At 43.7% G+C, this 7500-nt stretch overlaps 1 protein-coding gene and 1 long non-coding RNA gene across 6 annotated transcripts in view; one reads left to right on the plus strand and one right to left on the minus strand.

Moving 5' to 3' along the window:
* Window positions 1–1816: 1816 nt before the first annotated feature.
* On the minus strand, window positions 1817–2687 carry LOC121853565. Its single transcript, XR_006086344.1, has 2 exons — window positions 2310–2687; window positions 1817–2015 (listed from the first exon to the last, which is right to left on the minus strand). It is a non-coding gene; the product is annotated as an uncharacterized LOC121853565 (long non-coding RNA).
* Window positions 2688–5119: 2432 nt separating this feature from the next.
* Window positions 5120–7500, plus strand: part of LOC121853564 — a 46225-nt gene continuing 43844 nt past the window's right edge. For 2 of the 5 annotated variants that reach the window (XM_042347788.1, XM_042347789.1), the window contains exon 1: window positions 5120–5960. The gene's annotated coding sequence lies outside the window, so the exon portion shown is untranslated. The remainder of the gene's footprint in view (window positions 5961–7500) is intronic. The other 3 variants (XM_042347787.1, XM_042347783.1, XM_042347785.1) reach the window with 3 other exon arrangements.

The raw sequence follows: 7500 nt of genomic DNA on the forward strand, positions 1-7500 counted from the left end.
ACCTACGTGACCTACCTGACCTACGTGACCTACCTAACCTTCCTGACTTATCTGACCTACTTGACCTACCTGACGGGAAAAATTAGTAGGTTCGTAGTTATATGTGAGGTTAAAAAATTTAGGTTCGTAGTTATATTTTTCGAGACAAATTTCTAGTAAATGTTGCTTTGAAAAACAGATTGCTGACGTGTTTACATGTGTACTGAAGTGAAAGACGTGCGTATTTTATTATGTACGTGCGTTGAGGTGTGTACACAGACAAATACTCTCATGAATAACAAATATCACTGTATTAGATTTTTCCCTGGGTCTGACGTCACAAAGAATAGTAAATTTTATTTTTATTTTGATGGTTAGAAAATGCATCAGTTTGAGGGTCGAGTCTTGGTATTGTTACGCCGCCATTTTGGAAGAGTTTTTTGTTAGGTTAGGATTTGTTGGGTTAGGTTAGGTGGCTATGTTGGGTTTCCTTGGTTGAATTAACTTAGTATTTATAATTATCTTTATACCTGTACTGTCTAAAATTCTCACCAAACAAATAATTCTAAAAGTAATTGAAAATGGAAGTGTGGTGACCGTAGACTATAGAACCAAGTCATATTACAAGTATTACACACAAACAAACAAGCATCTTTAGCATTATGTGTTGAGTAATGTGACGCAACGGAGGAAAGCTTTTTGATAACCTGACCGAGATAACAGGAGTCGGACAAAGATTTCCCGCGCCCATGCAATTCGCTTCTTCCCGCGCCCACCGACCGACGAATCTGTTTCCCTCCTTGAATTCCCGCCCGCGCACTTGAATTCCCGCCCGCGCACTTGAAATCCTGCCCGCGCACTTGAAATTCACAGTTGGTCAATTTATTTCAGTTGTATGATGGGCTTGGGCGATATATATTGTGTTTGTGTGTTGGTAATTTGTCTTAAAAGGAAATTGAAACGTAAGAGAATTGTGTTCATCCATTTACAAGGCAATGTGGGGGGGGGATAACAAGCATCTCTCTCCCCGTAAGGTAAGGCAAAAAAAAATATGTTCTTTTTATTGTAGTGTAAAATATTTAATATACTTTTCCCTTATAACAGTGACTACATCTTCATAAAAACACACGGATAAAAATATAATCAGTGAAGGAAGATTATTTTTAATTAATGGAAAGAAATAATATGTAATTTGAAATAAGTCGTTGCATTATTATAAACTTGGAACACAAGAAAGAAATCAACTTAATTTTAACATACATATTACAATACAGCTCATAAGGCCGATAGTGGCCTGACTTGGCACAACAGGCGAACTGGGAAGGCGTGAGGGTGGGGTGTGGACAGTAAATGACGGGGGTGGAGTAGGTGATAAATGTGGAGTTATTACACTAAGGGGAAAATAAAGCTTTTTTTTTTAAACTAGTGGAGTAGAGGTTGGAGTATTGATAATGCGTGGTAACACTTTTAAGAATTTTATCTTGGCCTCAAATTTCTGGTTAAGGACAACTTTTTGAAAGACAGTTCAAGAGACAATAAAGAATAAGTTGTCTTCATCCATTACCTCCTCCTCCTCCTCCTCCTCCTCCTCCTCCTCCTCCTCCTCCTCCTCCTCCTCCTCCTCCTCCTCCCACCTCCTCCCCCCACCTCCCTCCTCCTCCTCCCCTCCTCCTCCTCCTCCCCCCTCCCTCCTCCTCCCCCCTCCTCCTCCTCCTCCCCCACCTCCTCCTTATTATGCTTGAGTTGATTTAATAATGGTTCTTCTTGGGCCCAATCCTGCTGGTGCTGATATGCTGGCTAGTAGAGGAATCTTCTTCGTCTGTAGCAACATGGTTCGTTTCTCCCGCCGTTTTTTTTTAGATCTTCAACGTTACTTATCGTTTTTTCCTGTTTTCTACGGTCGACAGGAACAACAGCTGGTCGTAATAGATGAAGTGGCTTCGTTTCTTTGTTGCTTGTCCTGCCATGACTTTTCTTTGTCGATTTAATTCTCTCTTGAAACACGTCTCCAGCTCACCTATTGTGGATGTCCATACCTACGGAGACATAAAACATAACTATTACTAAATACAACCTATTAAATCCTTAAATTAATCTCCCTAACTACACATCTCAGACACATTCTTTATATTCTACTAGACATTAACACATCTCTGCAAGGATCTGTACCCAGGTAGTATAATGAGATATAAGCCTAACAGAAGCGTTATTAAGGCATCATTGGGTACCTGTAGTGTAGTATTTTATCTATGCCTTTGTTAATAATACTTGTAATTATTTGATATGATTAATTAAAAGTTAATTATCAATACACATGTAATTTGACTTACCTGCACACGCTCGTTCTCCAAATCCTAAATGAGTCAAATTATGGAGCATCACCTCATACACTGTCTTCTGTTCCCATCTTTATCCCCGTACTCTTTCAGTAACTTGTCATATAAAGCTGGTCTATTTTTTACCGCACGAATTAACTTTTCAAACCGATCTTCAGCCGTAACTAATTCCATTTTCTAACCAAAACAAACACACAAACACTATCGAGGTACAAACGATGGAGAGCTTTGCCCTTACTGTAGCTGGCAGTAGCCACACGTTGGTATGTATACAAGTGGGTTGGCCGACTATTCCATTGCGCTCAAGTTGTACCATGGGACAAACTTTTCCTCCGTCGTCCGTCTATTGATTTGTATGTGCGCGCGTTCCTATTCGGGTTAATGGTTCTCACTTATGGAATTTAAACTGTTGGCCGATTAACCTAACCTAACTTAACCTATTATTGGAAGGTTTTTTAATGTTTCGGTTTATTTTGGTGTGTGTGTGTGTGTGTGTGTGTGTGTGTGTGTGTGTGTGTTGTGATGGATTTATATGGTGTGTGTCTTAATTTTTTACAATAATGTGTTTGAGGATTAACACACACACACATACACACTGGCTGACAGGTGTGAGTCTCAGGTGAATCGTCTTACACCTCACACCTACACCTGATGACCCTCCCCCTCACCACCACACAGAGAGAGAGAGAGAGAGAGAGAGAGAGAGTCACAAATATGTAAAGAGGGAGAGAGAAGTGAAATTGTAAGTGCAAAAGAGAGAAAGACAGAGAGAGAGATACAGGGGAGTGGAGTATTGAGATAACGACTTTAACTAGGTAAGGAGAAGATGAATGGTGGGGAGGAGGAGAGAGACGAGATAAAGAAGAGGGGAATGAGAACAGCAGTAGAGCGAGTCAAGAGAAGGTGGAGAGAGAGAGAGAGAGAGAGAGAAATCAGTTAAAGAATAAACAAGAAATCGACATGTGTGTTCTGTTAAGGAAATCTGTTGAATAAATCGGTAGGTGTGTTAACGAAATCTGTTGAATAAATCGGTCAGTGTGTTAACGAAATCTGTTGAATAAATCGGTAAGTCTGTGTTCTTTAGTCACCGTTTTCGTTTCAACAGCGACACATAATTTTCGGTTCGATGCAGCTGTGAGATTAACCCAGCCAGTGAACTTGTTCCAGCAGTTAATAGCTTCGTTCCAGCAGTTAATAGCTTCGTTCCAGCAGTTAATAACTTCATTCCAGCAGTTAATAGCTTCGTTCCAGCGGTTAATAGCTTCGTTCCAGCAGTTAATAGCTTCTTTCCAGCAGTTAATAGCTTCGTTCCAGCAGTCCAAAGCCTCAGGGGTGTACAGGGACTATTGGTCATGACTGTACATATGGATAACTCCAGTAGTGCCTCAAATACCCAACCTAACCCTAACCTAAACCTAACCCAACCTAAACCTAACCCTAACCTAAACCTAACCTAAACCTAACCCTAACCTAAACCTAACCCAACCTAAACCTAACCTAAACCTAACCTAAACCCAACCTAACCTAAACCTAACCTAACCTAACCCGTAGAGCAATTTATAAAGGGTGGGGCGAGAGATGACTGACACACAACAGTCTCGGTATTAACACGTTGTATTTCCACTGTATACATCTTTTTTTACTTATGTATATTTTGTATGATGTATGTTGTGTATGATGTATGATGTTTCTTATGTATAATGTATATATTCTCATTTTCAGTTGGGTGGAGTGGTGAAGGTGGTAGAGGACCAGGGGATCGAACCAGCGACCATTAGGACAGGAGATGAGCAGGTAAACCACTCAGCCACGGCACACCTGTTGATAAGTAACGGTAGGTGGCGACTGATCCTTGTGTACAGTGTTACCTTAGTGTAATGTACGTGTGGCAGTGATGGTGAGTGGTGGCGATAGTGATGGTGGTAGTGATGGTGATAGTAGTGGTGGCTGTGGTGGTGATAGTGATGAGTGGTGATGGTGACTGTGATGGTGGCTGTGGTGGTGATAGTGATGAGTGGTGGTGACTGTGTGAATGTGGGGGTGAGAGTGAGAGTGTATGAGTGATGAACATAACATTGAGGGGTGAAGAGCGTGACATATGAGGACGGGGCAGCAAGACGCCCACACCCGCCCCGCCCCGCCCCACCCCGCCCCGCCCCCTGTGTGGCGACGGCGGGTTGGGATAATATGTCCTTAAATGCTGTTGCGTTTCCCCCCAAAAGAGAGGATGAGGACGGCAGCTGGTGATCCCCGGCAACAGGCAAAGTCGTCCTTGTGAGCCTGGCGGGGAGGAGCCGCCGCCCCCCGCCCGCCCCGCCACTGAGGGCCAGGCCAGGGGCGCCGCCGATGTCCCTGACGGGTGGCGGGGGTGCGAAGGACTGAGGATTTCTTTCCTGGTCATGCTAATAGGCCGCGAATTGAGCTGCGAGTGGAAGGAGGAGAGTTTACGGGAGTTAATGTTGGCGTCTGAATCCCGGAGGTGATCAATAAGTTGGTTGGTTTGTTGCACAGTTCTTATGCGCCGATTGAGAAGATGGAATCACCGGGCAGATCAATGTTACCATGGAAACGCCTGATCAATAGCCGGGTGGCCCGAAGGGCGTATGCGACGCGACCCCGAGTTACACGACGGATCTTCCGGCAGAGGTGGCGAAGGGCGAGAAGGAACGGTTCCCAGGGTACTTGACGGCAGTGCTCCGCCTGGCAAAGTGGTGTTTGGCAGTGGTTGTGACACAGACGGCTGGCACGCGGGGGGCAGTGCCAGGAGAGGCCACAATTGTAGGTCGCAGAGAGGCGGTTGTGGGTGGTGCGTGGCGTGAGTGATGCGCCCCTCGTGTAGGTGGCGGCGCCGGGAGTGAGTGTAACTATTAGTAGTGTGGTTCTCGCCAGCACCACACTCCCGTGCCCGCCCTCACCGCGACCACTACGACCTCCGAGCTCCTGTACCACTGACACAGCCAACACAAACTCTAATAAATATCCCTCTATGCCAGCCCCCAGGAGGTAGCGGCCGGCCCCAAACCCGACAACATTAATCTCTGAACCCAAACCATAATTCACTTGATGGAAAATATCGAGTTGACTCTCTAGCTTGGACTTAGTCTCTGAGTTTCCCCGGATGAACTCTGACTAACCTGAGGCAGCCGTGTGTGACACAGCCTGGGCCGTGACGTTGCTCTGCCCCGCCAGGTCAGGTTGGGTCCTGCCACCAACAGTTCGGGCAGCCTCACGTCTAGGTTCCTGGTGTCACACACAGCCTCCGTGTAGGAGCGCACGTGTCTCTATCCCTCCCTCAGTAGCCTCCACGTCCCGTCGTGGTTCGGTTGTGTCCCATCACTGCTCCTGTGTTGACCTCCGCCCTCCCCCTAAACGGCACTTCCTGCCCTCACACTCTTCTCCGGGTTACTCTCAGTGTGTACACGTGTCCCCCAAGTACTGAAGCTTAACCCGAGTTACACCAGCCCGATCTGAGAGCTGGACCACGTCTTCAGCCCACGCCTCCCCCAGGAGGTGCGTGGTGCTGCCCTCCGTCAGTAGTGAGCCCATGTGGGTGTAGGGCGTCATGGAGGTAGCAAGGATACCTGCTGCTGTGTTCACCTCACCTACAGGTAGCCACCACCGTCGCCACAACTTAACAGCTTAAAGGTAAGTCTCGCTACCTGTTGTTGTAGTCAGTGTTATACTGACAGGTGTTTATTATGAATCTCTCAGTGTAGACCCGTTATGGTTCGTGGGGCGGCGGCCGGTGTGTGTTAACATATGCATCACGCAGCCCGCTGTGTGGCAGTGTCAAGCAGTGAGAATATCTAGCGAAGGTCGGCTCGTAGTAATAGTGTTGTGTTGTGTTCGTCACGCATCACAACTGTTAAGTGGTCGATGCTTGTGCGCCTTACAGTGTTATAGTGTACGTACAGTACTTGGTGTTTGTTAAGACCATTGAGACACAAACTATCCAGGGAAATTTGATCTTTTGCATCGACGATAATTATATTCTTCCCCTTCCTTTAAAAACGACATTCATTTGTTTGGTTTATTTACCGAGTTATTTATGTATTTATTCATTTATTCACTTAAGTATTTATTTATTCATTTATTTATCTATTTCTTTGTATGTTCTTGTCTTCAGTTTGCTCTTTAAGTAAATTGTTAAAGCGTTATTGAGCGTATGAGTGTTAGTCCAAATGTCTCAAGCGGTTATAAAACAGTGTCTTGGCCCGTACCGGAATTATCTCACTCAACCAGAATTTTCTCACTTATACCGGATTTTCTCTCACTTATACCGGAATTATCTCACTCAACCAGAATTTTCTCACGTATACCGGATTTTCTCTCACTTATACCGGATTTTCTCTCACTCATACCGGATTTTCTCTCACTTATACCAGAATTTCACTCATACCAGAAGTTCTACCTTATAGTAATTTTACACTGGAACAAAAACAAAGAAACAAACATTAGCGAAAAACAAAGACATTCATGTTTGACTTCCACGACACACTTACGAAGGATGTGATAGACTTAAGACACACTTGACGCCTATGAGACAAACATTTAAAGAGTTAAGTTTTATGTATTTTTGTTCATGTGTTTGTTTAAGTGTGTTTGTGTAAGTGTATCTATGTCTATATGTGTGTGTATGTATGTGTAAGTTTATGTGTAGGTGTATGGATGTGTCTGTGTGTGTGTGTAAGTGTATGCATATGTCTACGTATGTGTGAGTGTATGTATGTGTCTGTAAGTGTATGTGTGTGTTTCTATGTTTGTGTATGTGTGTTTAACAGGGGACACAAACACACAACACAGACAAAATAAGAAAGATAATTTGACACTAAAACAACTGCGATTTTTTTTATTGATTTTTTAAAGTCAATATAACTTCCTATTTCTCCGATATAATTCCTTTAACTTTTTTAACTAAGTCTTAAAATACAATAAGAATGAAATTTACACACACACTGATATACACTCATACTAATACAGTACTAAATTTATTCTAAACTACTTCATCAAGACGGTGTATATTTTAAATTTATTTGTTTGTTTACTCGAAAAAAACAAGGATTTTTTTTTGTTCGTAAATGATATACTATATACAAGTTGATGGGTAGTACATAATATGACCCTGAAATACACGTATACGGTCTTGATAATGTGGGGAGGTCAGGTTACGTTGAGATTGGGTTAG

Source organism: Homarus americanus, unplaced genomic scaffold (assembly GCF_018991925.1).
Source record: "Homarus americanus isolate GMGI-L3 unplaced genomic scaffold, GMGI_Hamer_2.0 scaffold4896, whole genome shotgun sequence".
Lineage (NCBI taxonomy): Eukaryota > Metazoa > Arthropoda > Malacostraca > Decapoda > Nephropidae > Homarus > Homarus americanus.